Raw genomic sequence first — 13692 nt, 5'->3', positions numbered from 1 at the left:
TTTTTTTTTTTTCCCTAATTGAACAGATTTAGTCAAAAAATGCTTTGGTGGATATATAAGTTGATTGCTTTTTGATTTAAAATAGTGGAGCTCTTGAATATTCTTCTATAGTATTTGTATGTTTGCACTTCTATAGTACTGGTGTGGTCTTCTAAATGAATGGTGCCAGTCAACAGAAAGTAAACCATCTGTTATGGTTAATACTTGCTTTGGAAATCTCATATCAAGGGTGGTTTGTTTTGGTTTGTTTTTCATTCATGTGCTACTCAGAATCTCAACAAAATAGCTATTACACTGTGTGCTGGCAGTTTTTCTTTGTTCCCTATTACAACTTCTTAACTTACAGCGTATTGTTACTGATACAGTTGAACTTCTACCATAGGTGACAGTAACTGAGGCCAAAGTGATTTGAGGTGAAGTTACTTTGACTCGCCCAGTTTCCAGTGTTACAAAGTGCATGTATATGAATAAAACTACTTAAAAATGAAGTTTAGTCTTGGCCTGATCTGCCAACTAGACTCAGTAATAGACGTGTGCGAGCTTAGTTAAGAAGCCTTTATCACCACTCTGTTGACAGGAAATTTTGATGATTATTTAACATGCAATAATAATAAATAGAAATATATTATCTCCCAAAGCATCTCTTGGAGAACTATAAAATTGTAACAGTTATGTTAAATTTTACTTGGAATTACATAGTTATATTTATCACACCACAGAAAGCCTGATAGTAGAATATGTAACTTTATTAACTGCTTTCTGTTTTTTAACAGCTGTGACTTTGAAAATTTGTAGTTGAAAATTGTACAGTAAATTAAAAAAGACTCAAAAATCACTTAGTGCTTTCCCACTCCATGTTGCTCTTTCTGTACGCACCTCTCTGTACCTCTTCATTTTTTCATACGTTCTATTCTGAAAATTTCATTAAGGGTCAGTGAAAGTTGAGATTAATGAAAGTTAATTATTTCTTTAAAATATCTTCTGAGTGGCTTAAGAGCCAGTCAGTGATTCAGTATATAATCTGTAGATGTATATCACAGATTGAATGAAATAGCTGGAACTTCTTTCTGTTTTAAAAGAATACACCAGAAACTTAAGAAAATAGGTCTTAAAAATCTGAGCAAAGCTGGAGCCAGAAAGTCTTCTCGCAAACAGCCAAGTAATATGAAGAATGAAGAGATGATGGTGATCTGGTGCCAGGCAATGGAAAGAGTAAGTAACTACAATTCCTAGAGAAGGCTCCAGACTGCCAGCTTGTGGTGAATGTAGCAGCACTGGTGTAGCGATAGTCTAAAGATACAGATTCTCCATAAAGCATGCAGTCTGAGGTGTAAGTATGTGAAAGAACATAGTCATGTGGCAAGGTGGATATTAGGAAAGTCGGTGCAAGGCACCTTGACAGGAAGAAGCCAAAAATTTTCTTATTTAACTTCAGAAGAGTGATTTTTTTTCTTCATTTTCCCCCATTTATGCCTTTATAAACTTCTTATCTGTTTCAGATATTGTGAATAAACATCTTTATTTGCATGTTTAACTGAACCTGGCATGAATTAAAAGTTATTTGATATTAAATGAACATAAAAAAGTAATTTCTCACTCCAGTCCCTGGATCGAAGTACAAGCATCTGTCTCCCTGTTATGTTTTGTAGAATATTGGAAAGCTAAGAGAGCATGCTTCTAAAGAGACTGGGTTCTCTGGAGAATAGTGTTACAGGTTCAGAGAAGGAAATGTCACTGCAGTAACCGTAAGTAACCAGCTCTCTGTCATTGTCAATACTGGGGTGCACATCAAACTCAGAAGGCTCCTAGGGAGGCTATAAGAACCTAAAACCAGTTGGAAACTAGACTAAATCCTTGTATCCCTTCCTACTGTGACAGAAATTAAAATATGCCTTAAATATACCTATTTCTCTGTCAATATTATGTTACGTGTTATTAGACAATGGCAGATGTTTAGTTGCTGCAGACAGAGTGTTGTGTTCTGTGGTCCCAGAGTCTCTCCAGTCACTGAGCTGTTCATCTTAATCTGATTTTTTTTTTTTGCTTCCTTCCATCCCTTTCTTTCTAGGTAGTAAAGATAACATTGATACTGCAATGATAAAATGGTGTAGTTCTGCCTTTCTGAATTTGTATACCTTTTGAAATATTAAATGTTATAGTGGCATATTGATAATATTCCATTGGGAATATTAACCATTTTATTGCTGTTACCTTGTTATAGCAGAATTGGGCAGTTAATGTATTTATCTCCAAACCTGCTCTGATAAGTTTATTTTCCTTACTGAATCACTGAAACCTTTGGCTTCACCTCTAGCAACTTCTGCATCAGCGATGCATTTTCCATATGAAATCATGAAGACAAAAACTATATCAAGAAATAATAGTTCTTAAGTCAAACACAAAGAATTGCTGCCTTTTGTATGCACTGAGGTAATATATTCAATAAAATTATCTCTTTTCCTCTTTGTCTAGACTCTAACCTCTTCCAGGACCCTAACTAGACAGTGTCAACTTAATGATCAAAACCTTAAAACAGAGGTCAGAAGTACTAAATTTGGATGTCCAATTTAGTATTATAAGGGTACGATTTCTAAGAACACTTATCATAGGAGAGTACTTATATATTTAGCATACATACCCCATTAACTTCAGCGGGCACTTGGCCCTGCTCATCAGATTCAAGGTGTCAAGTTAGGTGCTTAGAAAATAAAGAATGAGCAATTACACAGTAGTTGTGAGCAACTTTAAGTGGCATTCACTGCCAAAAGCATGATGCCTTTGTGCTTTTATATTAATTAGCTCATTTGTTACAAACACAACTGTCTAATCGCTTTATCATCATGGATTTATAGCACATCAGAGGTGTACGTCAGTGATTTTTGACTTGGAGTTGAGCACATGGTAAGGATGTTCACAGGATTTATTCATACTTACCCTTTATGTGGAGTGAGGATAATGCTGGAATACATCTTCAGGAGTCCTCAATTTGAAGTTTTTATTTTAGCTTTTTTTTTTTGAGTCTACTGAGATTCTGTCTGCATTATGAAGCCATATTATGTATCAGAAGTGATTTATATATGTGTGAGTTTGGAAGATCTCTTTATTAGCCAGCAAGCACTGGCCGAGGAGGTAGACGTGTCTGAGGCGAGGCAAAGCAAAGCAAACTTGTGTAAGGTTCATTACTGTTTGTTAAATGATACATACAAGTTGGATTTCTCTGAACAGAGGAAGCTATGAGCCATGTCTGATTCTCTTGTTTGTTTGGGGGTTTTTGTGGATGTCCTGTATTGAGTCTTGCTTCTGACTTATTTTTTCATTTTATTTTTCCTCCCCAGATTTGGATGTCACCTTGCTTTGTAGCCCTTCCCCATGTAGATGAGGAGTCAAGGTTTTAATTCCGAATAAGCCCATCTATTTTGGGATTTCTTCTGCAGCAAATGACTAGGGATTCTAACAGCAAAACTTCCTCCATTGCATACAGTCTTAATCATCTGCAGACCAAGTTTGTCCTCTAGAATGAATGAGGAAGAGGTAGAAAAGTAATTAAGACTGGATTTGTGTCTCACTGCTGATTGAATTTTAACTTAATTATACTAAGGCTGAAGTATTAACTCATTGTAAACATTGGAGATCGTTTCTTGGAGATACACATTTGTGAGTGACCTAACTAGGAAAACCAGTATAAACTCACCCAGAGTTTATACTTTATTGCATATTACACTTGCAAGTTTTGATACTGACAGCAGGGAATTAAGAATAGAGAAGTCACTCTAAGGGATTTAATAAATAAACTAAACTTTATATATTATTAAAATTTATGAAGACAGTGAGTAACACTTCTTTGCTTGGATGAGGGATGTGTAGAGGATCCTTTTCAGTGTTGAGAAAAGGATCAAGGAGTAGGAAAGGGTTATCAGAGAAAGTAATAATGTATTTGCAGTAATATTGTTTACATGGGTTTTGCTGGCTTAAGCAATTACCTGAGTTCATGCTAAACAAAGTATCTTCTGAAATCCAAACCTGATGAGAACAACCACAGAGAGAAATTAGAAATAAAAGTACTGAAATTTATGTTTGATTTGAGAAATATATTGTGTATTGGATGTTTGTGTGGAGAGCACTTTGTTTTCCCTTTGCTGTGGCTGCCTTTGACAAAAAATTTCAGTTTAAATAGATGCTTTTTTTTTGTATTAACTTTCTATAAATTCTGTCTTCATCTGCTACTGAGGTTTCCTTAACATGTCTTGCAAAAAAAGAAGTCAAAATGCAACGTAAATTGTTCAGCTACAGTGTTTTGTAATTCTTTGCTGTGCAAGTATGATATTTTTAGAACTTTTCACATAGCGATTATTGTTTTGCTTTTTTGATTCCTACCCATTACCAGTGACATTTTGTCTTTGCCCGTAACAGTTAGTTATACTATGTGAATTGACAGAAACTTCAATTCTAAACATGCAGCTTCTTTTGTCAGCTGAGCTAATGATGGCTAATAACTAGGGATGCTGAAGGGGCATGCCAAAGAGGCAATGATGGGAGAGAAGGAGAATATTATTCCCTTGTTTATGGCTCTGTCTGCTCTTTTGTAAAAAAAAAAAAAACAAACAAAAAAACCAAAAAAACCCAACAAAACAAAACCATAAATATCATTGTACATAAAGTGTAAATAACTCTGCTCCAAAGGTTTGTGCTCAATAAAATAGTCTCCAGTAGACAGCAGTTTTGCTATTTAGAAGACCTACAGGTGAGTAGATGGGCAAGCTTTGTGCTTTTGCTGCAGCATTTTGTAATTTGGGGATTTTTTGTTTTGTTTTGTTGAAGTGTAGTTTACATATGCTTTCATGTATATGCTAATACCAAAGATTTTTTATTATTATTATTTTTGCAGTGTCTGTAGGGGTGAGCTCAAGCTCCACCTTCCATCATGCAACACTTATGAACACGTATGGTAGACAGCATCCTGTAACTGCAAAATCCCAAAGGTACATGATGTTAAAGGATTCAAGCTAGATAGTGGAAGGGTAAGTAAGGCAGGAAGTATCTCAGCGAAGTGCTTAACATATCTTTCTGTCTGCAAGTGACAGTCTACATAGTTCTTCTTTCAGTAGTGGCTCCAAGCAGTAGTTCCCACAACTGCTTAAATGGAAATGGGGTAAGGGCCTTTGCATAGCAGCTGTATAGCTTAAAGACCACTCTGTCAAATGGTCTTTAAATATTATCTATAGATAACATTCCATAGGACTAGCAGATGCAACTCACAGAGGTATTTCTTAGCAAGCACACTGATATAGCTTGAGTTCTGGTGGAGCTCTGATGATAAAAGGGCTCTGTCTTTATCAGTACCATAAAAGGCATTGACACAGCCTCCGGTCTGTTTCAAAACTCATGTTTCAGTGAAGACCGTTCATTTGGATCAACATGAACTGTTCTGGAGATCTAAAGAGTCTTCTTACCAGTTTTATAGAGAACAACTTTGATTCTGAGGATGAGAAAGGTGGTACATGCAGGAAATAAGAGTGAGGCCGTAAGAAGCAAAAATCTTTGATTCCTTAGCAGTTGGTGAACATGGATGAACACCAATACTATTTCATCTTTACTCACTCTTTTGTCATAATACGGCTAAAACTTCAGAATCGGAGGAATGAAAAGGAAAATGCAGACAATTCTTCCTAACCAGAGAACAAGGAAGATAGCAAACATGTGGAGGTAAAAAGGGCCAAGACTTTTCTTTCGTATTTGAAGCCAAAAGGTTGATCCCCATTCTGGAACTGTCATCTAGGACTTTGGACCACATATCCCACTCAGTCTAATACAAAAAAGAAGCCAGCCTTTCTGCCAAAGTGTCAGTGATACCTAGGAGATGGATCGATGATACGTGGGTTTTTCTTTAAGTACAGTAGTTAGCAAAGATCAGCTAGAAGAGGTGGAGGGACACTACACCACCTCACGGACTGAAGATACACAGTTGTGGTTTTGTTTGTCAGCACACTGCCGTAACATGTCTTTTGATAGGGTTGCAGCATCTTTTCCACAGTGCGTGCTGTTCTGGCTTCTGTGAGGTTTGAGAACAACCAGCCTTGCACAGTCATGCCCACGAGTGCTTTGCCAGCACCATATACCACGACTGATGAGGTAAGTGAGATCAAGAAGCATCCCCTTACAGGATGAGAGGACCATGGTAATTTTGTATCTTATGAGGCAGTATTCTAGAGTGGAATATTAATCATGCATAGATGAGTCTGAAGGTGTAAACCATATAGTGGGGAAACCAGACTTAACTGTGGCTTAGGACATCATACAGAGGCATCACGTAATGCACATTAGGCAGATTTGTCATCGTGATGGGAAGAAGACCCACACACGTGTTATAGCAGTCTAAAACATATCTTGAAATGGAAAGATTCTCACCAGTTCTTTAGAACGTGTGGAGTGGGCTCTGCCTCTTGCTTGTCCCTTCACTAGCCAGCTATTCAGGCCAGGGGAGGGATACAGAGTTCCATCCAGGGAAGAGCAGCACCACTGCCAATATTTAAGTGCTGCAGCAAGTCTGAGTTGATCTTTATTAATTGTAAAACAAAGGTGATGCTGTGTAGGTGATACACTTTATCAATGTAGAAATGTGTCTCATGAAGTTTGATTCTGCAAGGAAGGAGAGGAGGATGCCAAAGCAGATAAATAGCATTTGTGTTTGTTTACATGATCCTTACTTCTTGAAGTGTTTCTCTTAATAATTTGATAATTAATGCAGGTGAAAGCTGGTAGGCAGAAGATACTCCTTCTATGGAAGTCTTCCATGCAGGGTGAGTCAGCAGTGGCAACTTAAATAAAAACTTGATGCTGCCAAGTACAGGTGTGAAGATTCTGATGGACTTGGACTGAAGCCCAATGCATGTGTTGAGACAGTGCCAAAAAAGGTGGTGAGGGTCCTGTTGCCATCAAACCATGGTTCAGAGGGTCAGTTATTTTTTACTTGAAATTGTACAGTATCCCAGTAGAATTGTTTCCTCCTTGTCCAAAAATAGAAAAAATACTATTTTGAGGCACGAAGTCTCACTTGTGAGATGGAAAAGGGAAAGGAAACAGATCTTTGAGATTATAGAAGCATGTGCTGAGAACTGTTCAAATGCCTCAAACAATACTACATACTGTTACAGTTTGAAATAATACAGGCTAATGTACTAATATTTAACATGGAGGGTGGAGGATCCTGATCTCAACCTGTCATAAGGTCAATGAGAAATTATTTGGAAGTGTAAGGTTCCTAATACTGAACTGAGCCTGCCCTGATCTTTGTGTCATGGCTCTGAGGTACTGTCACAAGGAATGACGTGCGTTCTGTGTCAGAGCCTGGACAGTCCCTAGCGAAAACTCCTCATGCTTTCTTAATGAGAGGATCTAGAACACTGATAAACCTGGTCTGCATGCTATTCATTTGAGGTGGAGACACTGTCTTCAGTATGGGCACCAGGAAATGAAGCTCAGCAGTTCTTTGAAATTCTGTAGAGAATCTGAGGAGCAGGGACGTCTTTCTGCATTAGGCTGACATGGATCAGAAGCTTTTCATTTCAGATCTGCTAGGAGAGCAGGTCCTTGCACCATAGCGTGCTGTCGGCATTGATTCAAGCTGTACTATGAGTCCTTGGTCAATAGGTTGTGGGAACTGATGGTGCTGCCGCTGAATTTTTAATGGGATCATTTTGGACCTGCCACTTCCTGTTTTTATCAGCATGACATTTAGGACCTTGCACCTTATGAATGGAGTGTTGTTACCTAATGTGCCCTGTGCACAGGGCAGGTGGAGCTGGAAGATGAATGTCAAGAAAACTTTTGTGTAAGTAGAGCTTACTAGGGAGAATAAAGCATGAGTTTAAACTACAAAAAGATGGTTAAATGATGCAAATGCCCATAAGGAACACTGCATTATTGAAGGGATGTCCAGCTATGAAGTGCTGTACTCCACCTAGCAGAAAGAAGAAACTGGAAAAGTGCCAGACATACATGCGCACCAGACACGTGAGAGTATGGACACCAAGCTCTCTGTGGAAAACTTGTCTCCAGTTATAAAGCATTTGTACAGATGCAGGGCAGATACACACATGGATTATCACTTAAAAGATAAACCAACATGTTTTCTATCATAAATTAGATATTATTATTATTAGCTTCTTGACATTTATCATTTCTAGTCATTTTTATATTTTGTGCACTAATGTATATGATTTAGTATGCTGCTCCCTCTTTAATCTTTCTTTCACAAACTGAATTCTAGTGCAACAACAGTAACTTAAATTGGCACGTTGTAAGACTTCCGTTCTGAGACGGATGGTGGGATCACTTAAGTGATACAACCAGGGAGTAATTCCTCACGGGCAAGTACACAAATGACCAGATGGCCTCTACATTTGATACATTTTTTTTTTTTGTATTGGAAATTGAAGTTATGCGGCCTATCTGATCCATAAGATCTGTTTCTACACTGAGGGCGCTGCACAAATTTTACTGTTTTAACTAAACAGAAGCTATTAAGAGATCAGCATGCTGTGGATGTTCCCTGACGGGGAAGGGGTTGGAAAGTACTTTGCCTATTCTACAGGATTCTGGACCTTAATTCACTTTCTACAAGTAATGACAGGTGTATCTATTTCTGATTTTCCTAGTCATAAATTTATTGTAGAACTAACTGCTGTTTGAGGCAAGGAAACACAGTAATGCTAGAGAAAACATGAAAATGAATTGGTAAGTCGTTTTGAAGAAGGCTTTACTCAGTGGATGGTTGTTACAGATGGGCAGAGAATCGTACCTGCTCGTGACCGTTGGCTTTTTACTGCATGCAGGACTTGTTCTGTGTGATCGGCAAAGGCAAGTGTTTGTCTCAGGCTGGGCTAGCTTAAAGTTGGTTTTTTAAGCATGTGGGTGCAGCTGCCTAGCAGAAATGTATTGCAGTAAAATCCTCCAGATGTCGAATATGGTTGTAATGGGCGTCTAAAAATAATACCCAACAAGGGGTGTCCTTTGCAGGCAAAGCCAGAAATAACTAGCTTTTGCTTTGCCAAAGTGCAAGGCTATTATCGGTTAACTTAAAAGCAGCAGCCTCACCCGGACACCACGCAAGAGCTAACTTTCAAGCAAATTTTCTACGTCCGGCTCCCGAGGTTGGACTTCCCCCAAGGAAATAATAAAAACCACTCGCTTGTAGTTTCGAGCCTTGGTTTTGTAACAAGCCGCGGCCCGCCCCCGTTCCCCCCTCCTTCTCCCGTTTCGTTCACCCTGCGCTGGGGCGGTTAAATGTTCTCGCTGGGGGCGCCGCGGTGGCGCTCGGTGGCCTGGCTGCCGCCGGGCCCGGCCGGCCCTGGGCGGGAACGTGCTGCGCTGCTCCGGCCGCCGCGTTCCCGCCCTGTCCCCCGAGGCGCGGCCAGGCCCCGCCCGCTCTCCGGAGCGCCCCGTGCCGGCTGGTGCCAGGCCACCCGGCCCTCCGCTATCCGGGGGCGGCGGAGCGGCGGCGCGCAGGCCCCGCCCCGCGGCGGCGGCGGGGCTGGGCGGTGCCTGGCGCCCTCACGTCCCTTCCCTCCCTCCTTTCCTCCTCCCTCCCTCTCCTCCCCCCCGTCGGCGCAGCGCTGTGGTGAAGCCGCATTGTTTGTGCCGAGGGGGGAGGGGAGCTTCTCAGCCCCGGGAGCTGAGCGCCGAGCCCGCAGCCGGACGGCGACCTGCGCCGCGCCTCACGAATGCGCCGCGCCCGGCTGCAGCAGCAGCCCCGCACCCAGCGCCGGGTCGCCGCCGCGGGCAGCGCGGCCCTCTCAGCGCCTGCTCGCCCGCCCGCGGCTGCCGGACGCGGGGCTAGACGGTAGCACCGGCGGGACCTCCGCCATTAAACCGGCCGCAGCGTCGGCCACAGAGGCGGAGCGGGAGGTCTGTCAGCCGCGCTTCGGCGGCTCCCACAGCGTGAGTGAAGCCGGGCGGGCGGCGGTAGGCTGGCGGGTGGGGGCTGCGGGGCCGGGAGCCGGCGGGTCCCGCCGCGGCGAGACGGAGACCGGCGGGGGGAAGGGCAGGGCGGACTGGGCACGGCAGCGGGGGAGGGCGCGGGGGGGCGGTGGAGAGGCGGGCGGGCGGGGAGGCTGCGCGGGGGGGAGCCGAGCGCGGCGGTCTGGGGGAGGGCGCCGTTCGAGCTGTTTTGTCAGCCGCCATATTTGTGGGCCGAGTATTTTCGCGGAGGGGAGGGAGGTGACTGTTGGGAAGGGCTGGAGATGATGGGCCTGGGCAGGAACCATCCTCCCGGGGGCCGGGAGGGGGGAATGCCGGGGCCGGGCAGGAACCATCGGCGCGGAGGGGTGTGTGCACGCTGGAGGCTCCCTGGGCGTGGGCAGGAAGTGTTCGCGCAGAACCGGCGAGGGCGGGCCCGTGGGCGTGGGCAGGCCCCGTGCGCGGGGCGGCGGGGGCGGCGGAGCCGCGCCGGTAGCCGGGATGGCTGCGTGATCCCGGGGGGCGCGGGGGAGGGGAGGCGCTGCCGGCGGCGGGGGCAGTGGCGAGGGCGGTCTTCTGCCGGCTCGGGGGAGAGCGGTTCTGGGCATCCCGCGTCGCTTCGGCGCCTGTGGGCCGCCTCGCTGGGCTGCGTGCACCCCGGTTCTGTGTATTGCCCTGAGGGGATTGCTCCTGCTCCACGGCCGAAGTTGGGGGTGGCGTCCGCCTCGTCTGCGTGTAAGCACTGTTTGCTTACCCTCCCGCATTGTCTGGGACTAAAGAGCATTCCTGTGTCTTTCTCTTTTTAATGGTCTGCATGAAAGTGTCTTTTGAGAATGAAATTCCCTTTTCCATTGAGCAGGGGATCCAGGGACCAAGGGCAGTTTATTTGAAGAGGAGGAAGGTAACCAGGACAGAGATCGTAAAAGAAATTTGTAATCAAAAAGTATACGTTATCATACTCTTCATGTTGGTTTTAGCTATCCTACATGTCGATAAAAAGTATTTTTCCCCTCATACTGTGCATTCCACACAAACAGCTGTCTTCATATATTTTTGTTGTGGTGAGGGAAAGCGTCTGCTGGTGACTTTCTTCCCAAGCAGCTGATGTAATTCCAAGAGAGGAAAGCTGTGGGTAACTTCCCTGTTTTATCTCCTGCAGCCTTTGAGTTGCTGTAAGAGGCAGAAAAGTGCTAACAGAAGTATATTAATTTTATTTTGCTGTTAGTGTAGTATCTCTATTAGTATTGAATGGAAACTCTCTTAGTTTACTCTTTTTTAAAACTTCAGTCCATGGTCCTCATTCCTGTGGATCTACAGGGGGGAGGGAAGAAAGATGTCTGATAATTAACTAGGAAAAGCAAACCAGTTGCCAGTCATGAATTTGCTGTGCAGAAATCTGATCTTCCTCCGAATATTTATAGGACATTTGCAAGCAGAAGAATTTAGGAGAAACAAAACAAAACACTGCTTTGGTTTCCAGAGCATTTAAGTTATTCACACTAAGTTTATGAAATTTGGCCAGGGTACTACTAGTTCAATTCTATACTCGTTGCATTGTATTTGTAGGGTATCCATTCTGCATTTAACTGTGATTGTAATTTGCTTCCTAATTTACCTTTATTTACAGTTGAGTATTACAGGGAAAATGCCTAGATGTTAGCTCAATTGTTTTTATCATTCTGCTTCAGACAGTTAGTTTGACTTTTACGATAGTAGCCCTAAATCTTAAAGCAAGGCTACTTGTGCTTTTAAGTATTTTCTTCCATGCTTGCAGCCATGCTTAAGAATCTCAGGAACAGGGGAGTGGAGATCTTGGAAATGTGTTTTTCTGTAATACTGGGTTACGTTAGATAGTGTGGACAAGTTGCACTTTTTTTGTTTTTTGTTTTTTTTTTTAAATTTCTGAAGGCTACCTTTCCTCCCTCCCCTGGTATTTTGTTCAAAACGGTCACTATCTTCATGAGCCACTATGAACAGATACACAACCAGCCAAGATGTAGGAAGGGACATTTTTAAAAAAAAAAAAAAAAGTGCAAACTTTTACATCTACACAGAATTAAAGTGCAATTATATGAGGTAAATATAATGTAAATAATTTGTTTTTCTTGATTGGTGACTAAATTAAAGACAGATATAAAAAACCCACATAAAATGAAACCATCCTGATCTGTAGTAGGTTGCTGTACTTTAACACATCAGTGTGTTTTAGCTGAAGAATTCCTCATTATTTGTTCACAGTAATAAATGGGAATCAGAGTCACTGTGTTATCTTTGGCCTCTAAATTATAAAATCTATAGTGAAACTGGAAACTAACTTTATGTCTTTGTTTCTAGTTATCGGACCTTCTGTAGCAGTATTAGCAGTTTAAACTTTTTCTGTAGTTAAGAAATCAGTATGATTTAATCCTATGTTGTTTTACATAATTAAATTATTAAGTACTGCTTCCAAACTTCTTGGAGGAGGTGGAGCCTTTTTTATTCATCTGTTGTTTGTGTAGCACAGATCAGAGGTCTGTCATGATTAAACACTGACCGTTGTCCGGTTTTGTGCTTTTGCTATAAAAACAAGTAATAAGAGTTAAGGATTATTTGTGTAAAAGTCAGATCTATGAGCAACACAATTTTTACATGAGTAATAAAACCAGCTTAGACTTTGTCTTTTTAATTTCTCTGGGAAAACAAGGTCATTTTTAGAGAGCTGATAGATCAGACCCTCTCAAGAACTAGTTTTAACGCTAGCTGCTTAAATTATTTAGTCTTCCTGTGAAAGGAGTTCCTTCATTACTTTGAAGGTGCACCTTTAGAGATTGGCATCATAGACTAAGCAAAAGGCAGGCTACATGGAGTCGTTTATGTAATGTTCCAGTCCTTGCTATTTTCTTCCTGAAACAGATATACTAGTCTCTAATGATAATTGTGTTTTGATCTTTATATTTCTCTGCTATTTTGAGAATACATGCTGACACTAGTTGCATTATTTTAACTAATACACAACATTGACTCAAAGTGCAGAATTTCTGATTGGTCAGAATTCAAACAGTGAGCACCTAATAATCCTTTAAGCCAGCGATTAAAGATCAAGAGTTTTTTCTGTAGCTGAGGTTGAATTTTGCTATTTATTAATGATTTATTAGGAAGAAGGAAGGAGGGGGATAGAACTTTTAAACTTGACTTTATCAGTTGGTTTTATATTTTTAACCCTCATAGGAAAAAAAACCCCAACATTAAAATGTCAAAAGGCATAAGTATGGAAGCTTTTAATGAGAAATTTTGTGAACAAAATGCATGCTTGTCCTAGTTGTGGTGCTTCATGGGTGTGTGGGAAAGCTATCTTTTTGTACGGTATATGGAACGATCTTTTTGCAGTAAGTAGTGAACTTGAAAATTATGTTAAAGAGCTTGGGATTGGATTTAAAGACAGGTAGATTTTATCTACTCCAGTTGCTCTGAGAACAACTCTTGAAGAATCTCTTGAGGGAGAAGGGTATATATACATGCACACTTCCGTGCACAGAGCATGTTTTTGCTGTAAGTCAAATTGCTGTATTCCACTTGTAAAAGTGGAATGTTTCCTAGTTGCAGTCCATGCTGCACCATACTGGGCACTGCAGGTTAATTGTTGTCTTGTCATTTTGTAAAGAGTAATAGGCTCACTAAGAACTGAGAAAAGTAAAAAAGAGCTGTCAAACTTCAAATTTCCCAAAGTTAGAAGTATGCATATTTTTCTGTCTTTCAGTA

General features: G+C 41.7%; 1 protein-coding gene across 3 annotated transcripts in view; it reads left to right on the top strand.

Moving 5' to 3' along the window:
• Positions 1-9538: 9538 nt before the first annotated feature.
• BRD1 (bromodomain containing 1) overlaps positions 9539-13692 on the top strand; it is a 64845-nt gene continuing 60691 nt past the window's right edge. Inside the window, exon 1 of one of the 3 annotated variants that reach the window (XM_054826697.1) lies at positions 9539-9936. The gene's annotated coding sequence lies outside the window, so the exon portion shown is untranslated. The remainder of the gene's footprint in view (positions 9937-13692) is intronic. The other 2 variants (XM_054826676.1, XM_054826685.1) reach the window with 2 other exon arrangements.

This window comes from Grus americana, chromosome 1 (genome assembly GCF_028858705.1).
Source record: "Grus americana isolate bGruAme1 chromosome 1, bGruAme1.mat, whole genome shotgun sequence".
Lineage (NCBI taxonomy): Eukaryota > Metazoa > Chordata > Aves > Gruiformes > Gruidae > Grus > Grus americana.
The sequence above is the reverse complement of the archived record's forward strand: the minus strand, read 5'-3'. Positions and strand labels throughout refer to the sequence as shown.